Source organism: Brienomyrus brachyistius, unplaced genomic scaffold (genome assembly GCF_023856365.1).
Source record: "Brienomyrus brachyistius isolate T26 unplaced genomic scaffold, BBRACH_0.4 scaffold39, whole genome shotgun sequence".
In the NCBI taxonomy this organism is placed as follows: Eukaryota; Metazoa; Chordata; class Actinopteri; order Osteoglossiformes; family Mormyridae; genus Brienomyrus; species Brienomyrus brachyistius.
In genome coordinates, this window is record NW_026042314.1 from 3213065 (window position 1) to 3230785 (window position 17721).

General features: G+C 43.2%; 1 protein-coding gene and 1 pseudogene across 1 annotated transcript in view; one reads left to right on the forward strand and one right to left on the reverse strand.

The window, feature by feature from the left end:
• LOC125722480 (cytohesin-2-like) overlaps positions 1-17721 on the forward strand; it is a 256228-nt pseudogene that overhangs the window by 29377 nt on the left and 209130 nt on the right.
• Positions 1-17721, reverse strand: part of LOC125722512 (uncharacterized) — a 249238-nt gene that overhangs the window by 13330 nt on the left and 218187 nt on the right. The window lies entirely within an intron of this gene.

The following is a 17721-nucleotide window of genomic DNA, read 5'->3' on the forward strand; positions in this document are numbered from 1 at the left end:
TTTCTGTTCTGGAGGGGGGATCATGTCCAGATCTAGATCGCCTCCCGGAAGGGTTGTGGTCGTCCTCCCCCACTGATGTAGGACTGGTAAAGGGGTTCCCACCATACAAAGTAATTGTGAAATCAGAACACCGCCCGGTAGTTAGACAATACCCATTAAAACCTGAGGCAGAGAAAGGTATAGCCCCTGTAGTGCAGGATATGTTGGCATCAGGAATATTGCGAGAGGCTCCTGAGGCCACTTGCAATACTCCTATCTTCCCTGTCCAGAAGGGACATACAGGGAAATGGCGCATGGTGCAGGATTTAAGACCAGTTAATAACATAGTGCAACACGCAGCACCAGACGTGCCCAACCCACACTTATTGCTCAACTCATTAACCCCTGATAAAAGTTACTTCTCAGTAGTTGATCTCAGTAATGCATTTTTCTCAGTACCATTGCACTCTGATTCTCAACATTTATTTGGTTTCACCTATAAGGGAAAAAAATACACATACACTAGACTCCCTCAGGGATTCTCTGAAAGTCCACATGTATATACCATGGCCCTTAGATATTCTATGAGTACCTGTAAAATACCATCCCATAGTCAAGTGCTACTGTATGTAGATGATATATTAATTGCTTCAGATACAAAACAGCATTGTAAGGAAGCCACACTGTTGGTGTTACAGCATTTATATGATACAGGACATAAAGCATCAAAACAAAAATTACAATATTGCAGGGAGGAAGTTATATATCTTGGACATAAACTCTCCCAACAAGGTCGATCATTATTAGAAACTAGAAAACAGGCAATACAAGAGGCACCAAAGCCAAAGACTAAACAGCAAATGATGTCCTTCTTAGGACTTTGTAATTATTGCAGAGAATGGCTACCTGATTATGCCGCACTCGTTCAACCTCTGCAAACCTTAATTTATGGGAAAGACATGGCCTTAAAAGATAAAATTCAGTGGACAAAAGAAGGAGAATTGGCATTCGCAAACTTAAAAATGATGCTACAAACAAATGTGATACTTGCCTTACCAGATTATCAACAACCATTTACCTTATGTGTTGATGCTAATCAAGGTTATATGAAAGCGGTATTAACACAGCCGTTCGGGACAAAGGAAAGACCACTAGCATTCTATTCTAAACGATTAGATGCAGTAGCAGCTGGTTTTCCACAATGTTTGCAAGCATGTGCAGCTGCTGCAGAAGCAGTAAAATTATCAGCAGAATTAGTGTTGTGTCACCCACTCACCCTGAAGGTGCCACATTCAGTTTCATTAGTTTTACTGCAGACGCCGCTTCTGTTCCTCACACATGCTAGACATCTGACCTTAGTCTCACTCCTGCTTTCACAGTCAAACATTACTATACAGCGATGTGGTCCTCTTAACCCTAGCACCCTTCTTCCGACAACGGAAGATGGAGAGCCACATTCGTGCAAAGCAGTTGTGGAAGAGCAAACAAAACCCAGAGCAGATATTTTACAGACCCCAATATCAGATTCAATGGTTGTTTATGTAGATGGATCAGCATCAAAAAATGATATGGGAAAAAATAAGGTCGGGTATGCTGTAGTTACGTCCACTGAAGTGTTAGAGGCCAGTGCACTCCCACCTGCTTGTTCAGCACAAGCGGCTGAACTCTATGCTGTAATTAGGGCATGCGAGCTATTCAAAAATAAGTCACTTACTATATACACTGATAGTCAATATGTGTTTGGAACTGTTCATCACCATGCAAGAGTGTGGAAAAATAGAGGTTTTAAAACATCGCAGGGAACGTCTCTAACTCACACAAACTTACTACTTAGATTATTAGATGTTGTACAATTACCGACTCCCCTTGCACTGTGCAAATGTAAAGCACACCAAACCGATGCTTCCACAATAGCTAAAGGAAACAACTTTGCAGATAAAACTGCCAAAGAAGCGGCCCTGAAACAGCCCACCTTATCAGTGGCAGACATTCTTTTCATAGATAGTGATGTGCTGTGTGATGCACAGATTCATGCTCCTAAAACAGAAATACAGAGTTGGATCAAGAGAGGAGCAATACAGCAAGGGAAAGTTTACTATATGAATGACAAGCCCATCCTACCAAAAAACTTATACAAAACAGCTGCCTTAGTGAGCCATGGAAATACTCATGTCTCAACAGGAGGGATGGTACATATTATCCAGCAATACTTTTATGCTATAAATTTTTCTGATTATGCAAAGCAATTTTGTAGAACATGCTTAATTTGCTGTAAACATAATGCACAGGGTAACATGAGACCAAAACGTGGCCAGTTCCCTGTAGCTGAGTACCCGTTTCAAGTTGTACATATGGATTTTATTGAATTATCTTGGTCACAAGGGAAGAAGTACTGTCTAGTCATTATAGACACCTTTTCTAAGTGGGTAGAAATATACCCTGTAAAGCACTGTGATGCAATGACTGTTGCAAAATGTTTGGTAGGCTATTATTTCCCTACTTATGGCATACCTCATATTATAAGATCAGACAATGGGACTCATTTTGTAAATCAGACCATGTCCCTTTGTTCACAAGCATTAGGTTTTACGCTTAAGAATCATTGTGCTTATCACCCTCAGAGTGCAGGCTTAGTGGAGAGAACTAACGGCACTATTAAAACAAGGCTCAGAAAAACAATGGAAGAGACAAAAAGGCTGTGGCCAGAATGTTTGTCTCTAGTAAAATTGTGGATGAGAATAACTCCCATTCCTGCAGGATTAACACCTTTTGAGATAGTGTACGGAAGGCCGTTTCCCCTAGCAACCGAAATGAGTGATATAGGGAAAGCGGACAGAGAAAATACATTGGCTAATTGGATGCGAAAGTTGCTATCATCACAACAAAAACATAGCCCCAGTAGTCTGCCAGTAAATTCTGTTTCTAACCAACAGGATAACTTGCAGCCAGGGGATTGGATCCTGGTCAAGGTCCTGTTGCGGAAGGAGTGGAGCACACCTCGGTGGGACGGTCCTTATCAAGTCCTCCTCACAACACCAACAGCTGTGAAAATAGCAGAACGACCTTCCTGGATACACAAAAGTCACTGTAAACCCATCAAGCCCTTATCAGAGGCCTCAGCGACAGAGTAGCAGTGGAAGTCCGCTACAAAGGCACAGTAACCAATAGGGTGCTGCTGTCTCAACCCGGTGAAGAAAACAACTGAACTGCACTCTATTAGGATGGCTCTGACGGGGTGGGGATGTGGTAAGGTGACTCTAGGGGTCATTCTTGTTGTAGGACTTGTATGGTTGTCCTTGCTCCCACTAGCTCCATTGCAACACCTACGGCGATGGACCCATGACGACTTCCATCGGCACATGGGACGATTAATCTGCGCAGTAGGGACAACATGAAGAGAGGAAAATTTGCTGTAAAAAAACTCAATTTGTTCGCCATAATATCTTGCTGACCTCCTTCCCAGGGCTTAAACTGCCCACAATGCTTTTCCACCCTCTATGCATATTTAGTATTTCCCTGATATATCAGACGCTGATATGGGCAGTACGGTATGCGCTCCGTCTGGTTAGATGTGGGCCTGCACTTTCTTAGGGGCCTGCCCCTCCTGACACAGACTCTTCCAGAATCTCATACTCCTCTCCATTTCCCATTCTTCACACTGTTTATTAGTGTATGGGAACGGGACAACCCTAACTGAAGGGTCAGGACTTGCACACAACACACACCCCTCCTGCCCTAATGAAGTGGCGGTATACTTAGCCCATTTATACCACCAATTTCCAAGTGTACGTTTTGCTAACCCATCCAGGTCTACTTCATCCTGGGCATCCTTCTAAAATTTGCTCACTCTCCTCACTCCCATATCTCCCCCCATTTCTCTCCGCTTTCGCTCACTGTAATCTGAGAGGTTATTCAGCATCAAAGGACCAGGCTGAGTCAGTGAAGTCAGTTGTCCTGTGCTCACCTGACCTGTGGTCCTGCTGTGCACCCAGACCTGAAGGGCCTGATAAATCATTAGCATCACTAACATCGTTGCTGTCAGCCGTACCAGAACCCACAGCTTCGTGTCCTGTCTGGAGTGGCTGGTCTGCTTGCGATGCTCCCTCTTGGCCCTCACTCTGCTCTGATCCTGAAACTGACTCCACCCCAAGCTGTGGAGCTCCTCTGGGAGCTCCATCAGGGCCATCTGAGTCAAGGGCAGCTGCATCCTCTGTGTAGTTTTCAGTGACTCTGTCTTTCGTGCGGTACTCTAGTGCAGTGGTTCAAATGGTACCACGTATTACTCCCTTCTACCTGCACCGCTGTTGCTGTGGCTCGTGTCACCTTGAAGGGTCCCTTTCGTCGGGGCTCGTGCCACTTTCACCGGAACACTCGCAGGTAGACTTTATCTCCGGGAAAGATGACTGGCTCCTCCTGGTCTGTGTCTTCTTTCTGTGCTTTCTCCTTTTCCTGTTTGGAAATAGTTTTGTGTATTTTGGTTAAAGTCCTCATGTACAACTTTAATTCATCCCCCAGCTGATCTAGGCTGGGTCCCTTATACGCCCCCTCAAGTCGATCCAGGCATAGGTCTCCCAGTCAGCATTTCATGCGGAGACAAATGCATCACCTGTGCGTTTCCATCCGATATGCCATCAAGGCTGTTGACAGGGCATCCACCCAGTTCATTTTCATGGTGGTGCAAATCTTATTCAGCTTCTGCTTAAGTGTGCCATTCACTCTCTCCACCATACCCTGCAACTGAGGGTGATACACACATGCCAACTTTTGTTTTATTCTCAGCTGTTAAACCACTAACTTTTAACTTTCCCCACAAAGGCAGCTCCATTATCAGAGCTTATTTCAGTTGGGATCCCAAACCTCGGACTCTCTGATCAGGAATTTCACCACTGTCATCGCCCCCATGTCCTTGGACGGTATTGTCTCCACCCATCTGCTGAACCTGTCCACAATCACAAGCATATATCGCTTTCCATATGCTGTTTTTCCCATGTCCACATAGTCCACCACAAGTGACTGAACGGTCCCTCAGGCACTGGAATGTGCCCTACTGGGGCCGTGATTGCTTTGCGTACATTGTTCTTAATGCACACCTCATATTCACATTCTGACAACCTTGCATCCATCATTGCTTGCAGCTTGTTGTGTAATTTTCCTTAACTCCTCCCCCCGTGCGCAATGGTCAAGACCATGCGCATCCGTTATCAAAATATTCACCAGAGACAGAGGTGCAGCCAAAAGTCCCTCATGGTTGCGATACAGACCATTAGCATCCTTAGAGGCCCCCCTTTTTAGCCACACTGAGGCCTCATAGGGGCCCGCCCGCTCCTGCAGGGCCACCAGATCAGAAACCTGCTCTGTAGTCACCATAGGTAAAAGATCAGCAGTACTCACCTGCGCAGCCGCCCTGGCTGCCGCATCAGAGGCTGCATTTCCTTGAATAACAAAATCACGACCTTTGCGGTGGGCCTGACACTTAACAATAGCCAAACGCTTGGGACGCATCATTGTGTGTAGCAACTCCAAAATCTGATTATAATGCTGAATGGGGGAGCCGTCACTTTTGCGAAAGCCCCTTTGCTTCCAGACTGCTCCAAAGAGATGGCATACACCGTGTGCGTATGCAGAGTCTGTGTAGATAGTAACTGTCTTATGTTGTCCTCGCCGGCACGCTGTAGTCAAAGCCTTTATCTCCACTAATTGAGCGGAACAGGGTTGTGCCACTGGCTCTGAAACGAGAGTGTGAAAATCATCACCCTGTGCCTGGACTACAGCAAACCCAGCCTTCAAGGCATCCCCATCTCTCCAACATGAGCCATCCACAAACAAAACCATCTCGCTATTTTCAGTGGGAGAGCTCTCCAAGTCTGCTCTCAGTTTAGTGTAAACCAAAGACTCTGCCACACACTCATGTGGCTGCCCCTCATCCTCCAGGGGAATGCTGTCTGCAGGGTTTACTGTAGTGGAGCGCTTTATTGTCACATCCGGGTAAGTGAGAAATGCAAAGTACGCTAGCTGCCTTGCTGGGGTCAACACAAATTTGCCTTTGTCAATAAGGTCCACCATCTTATGTGAAGTATAAAGTGTTTTTGCATTCTAGCTGTGTTACAGTATGTAACACAGCCTTCAACTTTTTTCCCCACACAATGCAGGACATGCAGGGGTGCCAAACAAAACAGTGGAGCTGCAGTGTAGCCAATTATTTCTTTCAGTAGTTTTAAAATCATTTCTGAGGCTGTGTGTTAGAGATGGAGGTGAGCAACACTGAGGCATCTCAGGGAACCATGTTGCCCATATTAAAAAACACACACGCATGCAACTCAGGCAATCCAGCATTTCTTATTTCAGTTATATATGACACTGCATGGGGGCGGCATGGTGGTGTAGTGGTTAGCACTGTTGCCTCACACCTCTGGGACCCGGGTTCGTGTCTCCGCCTGGATCACATGTGTGCGGAGTTTGCATGTTCTCCCCATGTCGTCGTGGGGTTTCCTCCAGGTACTCCGGTTTCCCCCCACAGTCCAAAAACATGCTGAGACTAATTGGAGTCGCTAAATTAACCATAGGTGTGCATGTGTGAGTGAGCCCTGTGATGGGCTGGCCCCCCATCCTGGGTTGTTCCCTGCCTCCGGACCCCCCGTGACCCAATAGGATAAGCGGTTTGAAAAATGGATAGATGACACTGCATGTTTTTGTTTTACATGTTCACTACAAGTCAGTGTTTTTTTCATTGTATGATTAATGCCACATTCATACCAAAAAACACACTAGACATACTGTACAAGGCAATCAAGGGAAAAACCTTCTCAGAATACAAAGTGAATGTATCAACCGAAGAAGGATGTTTCCTTTTCAGAATATTCATTTTTTTACCATGTGGAACCACTGTCCATGATTCAATTGAGTGCATTCAAAGAATGATACATCAAGACTAATAGTGACAAAATATTCATTTAATATGCATTGTACATGAATGTAGGACTTAGATGTTGATGAATTTCTCATCAGTGAAGGGCATATACACTCAGGGAAAAAAAAGTTGAAAACCCAGAACTATCCAATTTAGATGTAATTTGGTACACGTGCAGACCAGTGATGGATATGTAAATGATTAGAATTGCAAGGAGTTGGCATGTTTAATTACCAGACACAGGATGCCTCGTAGTCACATTAGCCAGTTAACAGCACTTGACGGAGTTTGATAGGGTTGCATTGCGGGTTTGCATGAAGCCAGGTGGTCATATGGTGCAACTGCATGTGGGCCATGCGGATATCAGTCGCCTGATATTGAAACCAATGGGCACGTGAGGCATCCACACACGTCGTGAAGTTTCTGGTCATCCAAGACAGACCACGCCAAGGAAGGATCGTTGGATTGTGCTCCAAGCATCACAGATCCCCATGACACCTGCGCCTGATATATGGACACAGCTACTGGACTCTCTACAACACCCTATATCATCGTGTCGCGATGACTGGCATCAGCTGGACTACGGGTTCACCGTCCCATGCATAGGCTGCCGTTCACAATAGCACAGAAACGGTTGCGTTTGGAGTGGTGTAGTCACTGGGAGGCATGGACTGATGACGACTGGCGTCCTACCATGTTCAGCGATACATCTCAGTTCTGCAGTACCACAGATGACCGTCGTGTGCGTATGGTGGCGCCGCAGGGAGAAGAGCAATCCTGCCAACACTGTGGAGTGACACACCACACTCTGACGGCACAGTGGTACACCAGTGACATCCTAGTGGTATCCGGGCCCAGGGGTGTGCTATACCCTACTGACATGGGACCAGCAGTGTGGCCATACCGCCAACTCCGTTTGATCTGATATTATAATCATCGAGATACTGTCACATGCCCTTTCATCACATGCAGATTTCATTTTCACAACTTAGTCTGTTGTGCTTCACTTTTTTGCCACCGAGTTTGTGTTCTGACACCAAGTTGATGGGAATTGATTATTTGAGCGTCATCTAAAGAGCTTATATTACTTTAGATGGTATTTAGACTCACATGGTATTTTGAAAAGATTCCCATATGCGCTGATTAGCTGGGGTTGATCCGAGCAGCTGTGCACTTTTCTCCTGTAACACAAAAGTTTGCTTTTAGGACAGAAAACAAGGTTAAGACCATATTATGTGGTTTACATCTATCAAAATAAAACCAAAGTCACTGTTACCAAAAGAGTAACCATGTGTTGTCAAATTCCCTAACATTTTGCTTCATCTTACTTTGGATGTCCATGGTTAGGAGAGAAGCAGAAATCTGCTCAACCATTAGAAAGACTTTACTCGATACAGGGAGTGAGATCTTGTTGCAGGTGACAAGGCAGGATAGAGTGTATTTAGAAAAATAATGAAGAGGGAATGTGAGTGTGAGCTATTGTGGCATCTGTGTATAACCCAATATGGCGGCATCCTTCTGAATGTAAACAACATAGCCAGCTTAATTAGCTTAGTCAAGTGTAATTGAACTAAGAAAAACTTAGCAATATACGTTCCCTGCTTGGTGTGATAAATACAGCAGCAGCTGCTGGTGGACGGGCTACAAACAGACATCAAGAAGAAATCCCACCTCACAACCATTTACTGTACCAAACCCCTTAATGTAACTTGTAAAGATGTAGGTATTGGAGTATTCACATATTCATTTGCAGTGTCCACTTCCTGTCCAGTAAATTTGGCAGGACGAAATTTGAATAACCTAGGCCTGACTCGTGTATGCGGCTGAAGGAGTAAAGGTAGAATGGGTGGAGAATCCTGGGCTGAGCTGCATGGTGGCCTGGGGGACAATCATGAAAACACAGACCCTGTGATATCCTCAAAACCCACAACTAAAAGGGGAGTCAGGAACCACTTGACCCGTTAAGCCACATGGTGGCCTTATGAGCAGGCAAACACACTATGGGCTAAGGGGTACAAGACAGAGGAGAGAATAGGATGGCCAGTGACATGTGAACAGGACAAGGCAGGGATGGATTCTGACACAGGTGCCATACTACTTTGTTTAAATATGCCCAAGTGCTCAGAATGTTTTAGTGCAAGTCTTAGACAATGGTATCTCTGAATGAGGCAGCAGTTTGGTTCCTCCTGAAGGCCCTATAACTGTCCTGAGAAGTTGTTTGTATGCACTTGCTGCCTTGACACTTGCTGATGTGCGTGTGCTCTGCTTGAGCAGTAAAGGGGAGATCACATGCAGAGATGATTTTCTGTAGCTTCTCAGTCCGAGTAAAAATAAAATCTTCTCGTTATATAGGAACCAAGTCTCTGGCTGGAAATTTCTACAACAGAGCCATTTAGTCATTTATAGAAATATACAGAGCCAATGAAGGAACCAGATGTCACAGCACAGTAACACAGGTCACTGTCCGTGGAACTGAATGAATAGGATAACCGGCCAATGTGTTTGTGTGCTTACACTGATTATATGTCAGGGGGGAAAATATTTATATCATTGAGGGGAAAAATGTAAAAATATATACAGTAAGGACAATATAATCGTAATTTAATGTATCCCTTCTGCTCTTTAAAAAGCACAATGTCTGACTGACAAATATGTCTATTATTAGCACATTTTAATAATTTAATTAATATTAAGCAGTACACCTATTTCCTGTAATCACTCTGCGTTAAAGCAATTTTTAAAACTAGCTGTGAACTGGATGCTGTTCTGACTGTTGTTGCCATGGTGCCTTATTTACTTTCAAATCGCATTGTCCACAACCTGATCAAAGGACCAAACTTTAAAATCAGTGCAGGGTAGTGTCGCAAGTAGTGATGCTTAGGCTTTAACCTATGTCCTGGAAAGAAAGAAAATCTACAAGCAAGATATTCTTGGATAAGAACGTCAAGGTATGCAACCTCTGGCAATAAAATTTTCTGTGCACAAATCAGCTCCACAATGTCTTTTAGCTGAAGGGTCAACTGCCAATCATCATCTGTGGGCTCTTTCACCTTGTCACACATGATCACAGGAAGAAGTCTTAGAAAATTCCAGTTCTGAACAGCCTGACCATAAAGCTTTACTCCATTGGAGTTTACTGCACATGGCTTACTCAACACATCAGAGCCACTGTACTTAAATTTCTTAATGCGTCTATTCAGAATTGAATAAGTGAACCACTTTTTCTGCTTGATGAAGTACTTCAGGTAAAGGGCTAAATCATAGGAAAGGATACCCTCAAAAATGTCATGGCCTAAACAAGGTGGCAGGCCAGGCATACAAACATCGAAGTAATTCAATGAATTAAAACTCAGATATTATACCTTCAACGTTTTGTTGTTCCTCAGACTGTAAAATGCATTTGGATCTGTTTGAAAATCTGTTCGGGTTGTCCGGCAATACCTGCAGAAATATTCAGAAAAACTAAAATTTTCTGTAAATCCACCGATATTATGAGACCCCAAATTGTCCCCTGCAATGCACAAAACAGTCCCTTTAACTTTTTCCTCTGCCACCGTTATTCCATTGTCTTCCAGGTCTTTTAAGTCTGCAATGAGCCTTGAGAAAACTTTGTCATGGCCAAAGTGTTTGAAGTCTTTTTCCTGACACAGCATTACAAGTGACATGTGGTCTGTACTTGATGAGGTGGTAAATTAGCCAGAGACAAATATACAGCTACTACTTTGTGCTGCTTTTTGCTGAACCTAATGGGTTCACCGCCTCAAAAGAATCTTGATATAGAATTAGTTTTAGACATGATGGGTTTTGAGAAAAGAACTCATTGTTTTTATATACCTGACCATCACTGACATCACAAAGCACATCAGTGTATGGTACGTATGTACCCTGTGCAGCACAATTCTGCCATAAGTCTGACTCCAGTAAATGTCTCAAAGTGTCTTTCAATGGAACATAGTAGGCAAACCTCTGTGACCTTGTTTCATCCCTTCCTAAGTACAACTTTACAGGTTCTGTGTATCTAAACATCTGTTTAAAAGCCCTAGTTCTTGAAAAATTGGTTCTCATTGGTCCTTCATGACTAATGGTGAAAAGGTCAGATTCCTTCACAACATCACATATACTACCAATAACCTCATCTGTTAATTCAGTTAAGTCACTTTTCAGGAATGCACTTAATTTATTCAAAGTATATGTCTGTCCTAGTTCATGTATGCTTAGCATCTCTTCAATAATATTTTGTATAGTTGATGCTGGCAGAAGAAACTGCCCATGTAATTTCAAGTAGAAAAGAGAAATATTTCTAAGAAAAAGGTCACTGAAATTTTCTGTAAGATGGACTTCACCTTCATCAGTCTCACTAAATCTCTCTGTAGGGCCTGTAACTAACGGTTCAGTTTCAAGAAACTGAGAAACTGTCTCCTTATAAAGATCTCTTATACTGTCCACAGAACATTGTCTGTGTTTCCTGGACATGTAGGCTGTAAACGACGATCTCACAGTGAACGTATGGTCGCATCCTGTCACCGGACATGTCACAACACGTCCTTCGGCTATATGTTCCTTTAAGTGAGCTGTTAGTGATCTGACATCGCGACATTGGCGCTGGCACATAGACATATTACACGTAAACACCGTAAGGGCATTTGTAGTATCAATATATGAATCTGTGTTATGTTTACGGTAAAAATGAGCCTTAAATTCCCCATATGAACGAAACGTATTGTGGCAATCTGTAGCGCCACACTTGAACACGCATCGTGGTTCATGACGGTGAAGTTTGACATGTAAAACATGTTCCCTAAGGGTTTGCACTGATGTTCCACAGAAATAACAACTAAACATTGTAACTGCGTGAACAAACACGCACTCTATTGCTGTTTTAAACACCTAAATGCTGTTTCACATCCCGCTTGCAAATCTAAGTTTTACATGTGCTGCCAAGATACGTTCATGCGCCGTCAACACGGTACATGCTACTCGTGTTTAAAACCACACACTGCTTAACACTGCTTAAAACGATTTAATTTAACTTACCAATTTGCCCAGACACATTTATTTTATTTTATATTCCCACTAGTTTGTAGATTTTTTTTAAATGTTATGTTTGTTATTGGGTGCTTTCCACTTCATGTACCCACATACAGCGCTGGCTTAAAGCAATACATTCTGGTCCTGACGCAATGCATTGTGGTTAGATTTTTATCGTCCGCTGCATTATGTCACCATGTCACGTCGTACAAAAACCTCGCGAGAGCAAGACAGATCATCCTGCACCTCTTAAGTGTCATGTAGTTTTGCCTGAAACGCAAAAATAAAACAAAGCAATTAAAGCCGATCAGTGGCTCAAATTCTGCTGTAGCGATTGAAGAACTTTTGTCGGAAGTTGGATTCGAACCCACGCCTTACTTCGGAGAACAGAATACCCCTTACTTTGAAAGGCCATTTTCGCTGCGCAGGAGGCTTTAGACCGCTCGGCCATGGGGCAGTTTCCAGTTGAACCCTAAGGAGTAGGTTAAGTCCAGCCTTGGCTTCCAAGCTGACGTTTTTCTACATATGTGCTTGTGTATCATGGACAGTAAGAGGGGGCAGGCAAGGAGAGAATTTCTCTCTTTGGGGATCAATAGAGTGTTGTTATTATAACGTCTAAAACGTATGATGGTCTGTCGATAAATCAATAACAATATCAATGAAGTCAATGTTTATCTAAAGGAATCAGAATTCAGGAAAAGCCAGGGGCCGGACCGAGTGTAGGGGGCGTGGCCAGAGACAGCCTGCTGACTGTTCCAAATCATGGGTGCATGTTACAAGTCCGGAACATATTTTAACTTAGTACTAACTTAGCATCATATTTGATCTGATTCGACTGAATATCCCAGGTTTCCATCTCTCATGCATCTGGTGTGACGTGTTTTCAGACTCTCAGGCTGGCGCAAAGAAATCTTACGGGAATTGAACGTCTCACTCCGGTCAGCTGACCAAAGTTGGTAACCTTGGTATTGTGTGTAGGAGATTCGGTATAACTATAATTTCGTTCTCCATTTACATGCCCGTAGTGTCTTTAACCGGCTGCACAAACTGGATCCGCCTCCATTACGACACAACTTTGCCCTTATTGGCTTAAGAATTTAGTCACATACATGACGTATATCTGCTATTTCTCCCGAGAAGCAGGTAAAGCAGTGGTAACTGCTTTGTAGTTAATTTACCTGGTAAAATTAAGTTTAAATAAATGATATAAATACTGTAATAGTACTCGTGAGCTTTGTTTATTTGTTATTAGTTACTGTAATGTTGCGCTGCTTTATTTGTTTAATCGTCTAGTCTGTGGAGACATTCAAGTTAATCAAATAAGAATTGCACTGTACACTGTACATGACCATAAAAACTTTGTATCCTTGAAATAAATGTTTTTGATCTTTTCCTTGGCAGTTATCTTTTTACACAGGGCCTCTATGTACACGATAGTTTTTTTTTTCACGACTAACAGTATGGATCAGGAGTTGGTTATTGTAAAAGAAGTAATGTGCATGCAGGTGATATTTGTATAGATTTATCCACACCCTTGTAGCAGTGCTGCCATTGCAGTCAGATCTCGCAAACTAGGAGTATTAGTTGTCTTTATTTCTCTTTATTTCTTGACGCCAACCCTCTCCATTAATCCGGGCTTGGGACTGGCACCTACCTGAGCTGGCTTGCTCCCTTAAGTGGCTGGGTTAGGCTAAACTATATATATATATTTACCAAGACTACAATAAAACATCTCGAAATGTGTAGTCTAGCAAAACGCAGTTTAAAGAAGGTAGCCTACCTGGCGAAATTGCAAACAAATTAAGGGCGTTAGGCAGCCTTTCCAAACCGCTTATCCTACTGGATCGCGGGGGGTCTGGAGCCTATCCCGGAAGCAATGGGCACGAGACAGGGAACAACCCAGGATGGCGGGCCAGCCCATCGCAGGGCACACTCACACACTATTCACTCACGCATACACTCCTATGGGCAATTTAGCAACTCCAATTAGCCTCAGCATGTTTTTGGACTGTGGGGGAAACCAGAGTACCCGGAGGAAACCCCACGATGACATGGGTAGAACATGCAAACTCCACACACATGTGACCCAGGTGGAGACTCGAACCCGGGCCCTAGAGGTGTGAGGCAACAGTGCTAACTACTGCACCACCATGCTGCCCCCTAAATGGAAAACCATTAAATACAAAAGGAAAACAAAAGTGCTGTAAGACTGTATACTTATGTGTATGTTAGTAAAGGCTGTAGCTGACACAACGGACCCCACTAATTAGAAAGGGGTAATTGTACACATGTGGCATCCAGTATGTTCTTCTATAACAGTTTTTAAAAAAAAAAAAAAACTCACATTACACAAATTGGCACTATCAAAACGAGGATTATGGGGAAAATGGGGACTGTGATGGAGATTACATACACGTAGGCATGGTATTTAGTTTTTTTTAATCTGGTCACCTTCCAGAGTAATTGTAAACTAAAACCATCTTCACCCTATTTGATTCTTTATAAATGGACAATCAGTCGTGCAGTAAATGGGGGTATAGAGAGACACAGAGCTTGTCTAACAAGAAACCCTGGGAAGCTAACATTAATAGGGTGGGTATGGATAGCAAAACCATTGATACAGATTACAGATTTATATCTCACCTGAACCCTGGCGGGCTCCGTGCCAATAGGGGTTGGGATTAGGGTTAGTTAACTTAAGTAGTAATATTGATGTGTATATTCTCCTATTCTCCAGTCAGTGAATCGTGAAACGTAATGTTAATATGTTTCTATACCTATATGTTCTGCTTAAAAACCCATAAAGGCAAGCACAGTGTTTAGACATTCTGTTACTTAGACTAGTAAACACTAAGATCCTTCAGCTTTCAATTAACCTGACACAACAGTCTAAACAACAAATGTGTGCCATGTCATTTGTCATCTTTACATCTTGTATCCTTTATATGGTAATTGGATTTTCAAGGTGGAATTGCAGGTCGATCATTTTAAGGATCTAGATGTAAACCTCCCTGGTGTTGCTTTAATATTTTTTTTGCACAATTTGCTTCACACACTTCCTCCAGCAGAGAAGCTTACAATACTACACCCCACCAAATGACTGGATGATGCCTTTTTATTTAAGGTCTGGCTGTGAGCCTCGATTACCGATACACTATCTTCAGGCTCCTGCCGGGATCAGTCAGTATGGTGGACCTTTGGAGGAATGGGTACAAAACCATCAGGAAAGTTTGCAGGTGCTTCAAGAGTATGTGAAGGCTTAGTTGGAGGAACAAGCCACACCACGAAATCGGAAACACAATGAGTTGGTTAATGATTAGGGGTTTGATGAAGGTCAGCTGGTGTGTTTGCGGAACCATGTTCGAGGTAAAATACAGGATCATTGGGATGCCTGTTTGTATATGGTAGTTCGGTGTCCCCAAGATCAGGGTGCAGTTTACTCTGCAACTCCAATGGAGGGGGACGGGGTTGTCCGTCAAGTTCACCGAACAGAGTTGCGTCCAGTACCACAGGGGGTTGTTATGTCAGGGGAAGATGTTCTGGTAATGTCTCCTGAGTCTGGGTTGCCCACAGGGGCAACAGAAATGGAATCGGATGAGGACTCTGTGATTTTACGGGGACAGGGCTGGTGGGAGGGGTCGCAATAGAGCATCCACAAGTAGGCCTCGTATAATGGAGGAGGTTATGTCCCCCCCGAGGTGTAGAGACCAGTTAAACGTTCGGTGAGGTCCACCACTGGTCATCATACCAACCCTTATAAGTTACCACGGTCAGTGAATGATCGTTCGGTTGGGGAGGAAGACCAGTGGTTTGGGGATAGAATTCTTAGCTGTGATCGTTGGGTCATCAATTTCATTTTGGGGGATGGATTGTAGCCAGGCAATTATAGGCAGGTATAGGAACTGCAGTTCGGACTGGAGGCATAGCCGGGGCGAGATGGCTGTGCATGTTCCGATGGTAGGGCATATTGGCAAAGGAGCAGGCACGGGAAAGACAGGCAGGGTCCTGATAGATTTGGTGGAGCATCGGCGGGCATATTGAATTTGCAGTGTAGCAGCCTTTCTGTTTGCTTGTTTCAGGGGTGAACAATCTTATCCGCAAAGGGCCGGTGTGTATGCAGGTTTTCGCTGCAACTCCCTAATTAGATTTCTAATTAGAGGACTGATTAGCTGAAGAGTCCTCATACCTGGTTTTGAAGAGCTGACCTAAAGGTTACCCCAAAAACCTGTTTTTTTTTTTGTTTGAATGGGGCAGTGAGTCATGGGGTAAACTACTGTTCTTTAGGGGTTTTCAAGGTGGAATTACGGGTCGATAATTTTAAGGATCAGGTTGTAAACCTCCCTGGTGTTGCTTTAATATGTTTTATCTGAGGTTGTATCGTGTATTATCAAGCCAGCCGGCTTAGTGGCCTCGGGAGCGGGGTTTAGTGGGAGCAGCTGGCTAGTTTTATTTTCTTTTTTGTTTGTGTCTTTTTCTTTGTTGTATGTATATTTTGGGTTCATTATTAGGCAGGCTGGGCCTTTTGGCACCTGTAGTCTGGGTGCTGGATTGCCCATAGGGGTCTTTTTTATTGCTGTGATTTGCTGTGTCATTCACTAGTGTGATTTGTGCTGGATGTGTTTTTAAGGTTGTGCTGTGGCGTGTACCTGAGCAAACTTTGGGCAACCTGTTCTCTTGTTGGCTTTATTGACAAAGGGTGGATTAGTCTAATTACGGCCTGCTACAAATAGCTGCATATAACGTATAAAAAAAATCACCTTATGGGTGCTCCGTAGGGTAGCAAGATCTTGAGTTTTTTTACAGTACTCGGGTACGTTTTAAAATTTTCGACCAATCAGCAAACATTATTCTGACAGCATAGCTGGGAAACCAATGAAAAGTGAGTGCAACGTTCTAGAACTTGACTTCGGGTTGACGCTCCCTATAAAAGAGCTGGGTACTGCTTCAAGGCGTTCAGTTGGCGCTACCTCCTGATAGAGTAGCACTGTATGGCTCTTGTTCCGTAAAACAACATCAAAAGGATGAAAAAAAAAACAATATTTAAAGAAGACGAAAAAAATCAATTTTTAAAGAAGACGAAAAAAACATCGTCTAAAAAAATAAGCCAAAAAAATAATATCCGAAGAAGGAAAAACATGCAAAGTAAAAAAAACAAACAAAAATAAAAAACAATATCCAAAGAAGAAGGAAAAAAACATCCAAAGGGAGAAAAGAAGAACTGAAGGGCAAACGAGGTAGGAGGAAATACAAATTTCGTTTCAGCACCGTTGGAGTGCCAAGCCGTGAAAAGCATTTGGCCAGAAGACAAGGTAAGTGTTGTACCTGTTATTTTAAAACAGCGCTTTTCAAAATGCTGCTTTATAATCGTTTGAGATCGTTAGCCAGTGTGACAGCTGAAGGCTTTTTGAGTTTACCAACATAAAGTTTTATTTCTGTATTAGGACATTGTCAGGAACAATGATGTGTTCATCGCTATGATGTGGTCAAAAAGCGATGCATTGAATCTTAGAAACATTTGTGATTTTTCAAACGATGCTTTTCCTTTTATTTAATCAGTAAAATTTCCATCGGTTTTATATAGTGCCCCTTGAAATATGTCTTTAGCTCATTTTCCGGGCATTTTACTAGAATGCATCCTGAGAAATACACAAGCTCTGCTGCATTTCCGTGCCTCGATGTTTAGTGCCGAGTATAATTGTTGCAGTTGCCTTTTATATATTCCATGAGACCTGTTGGTACCAAGAGAAGTGTGAGACTGTCAGGGTGAATTTATCATACAATCGCACGCATAAATACCTGAGGGTTGC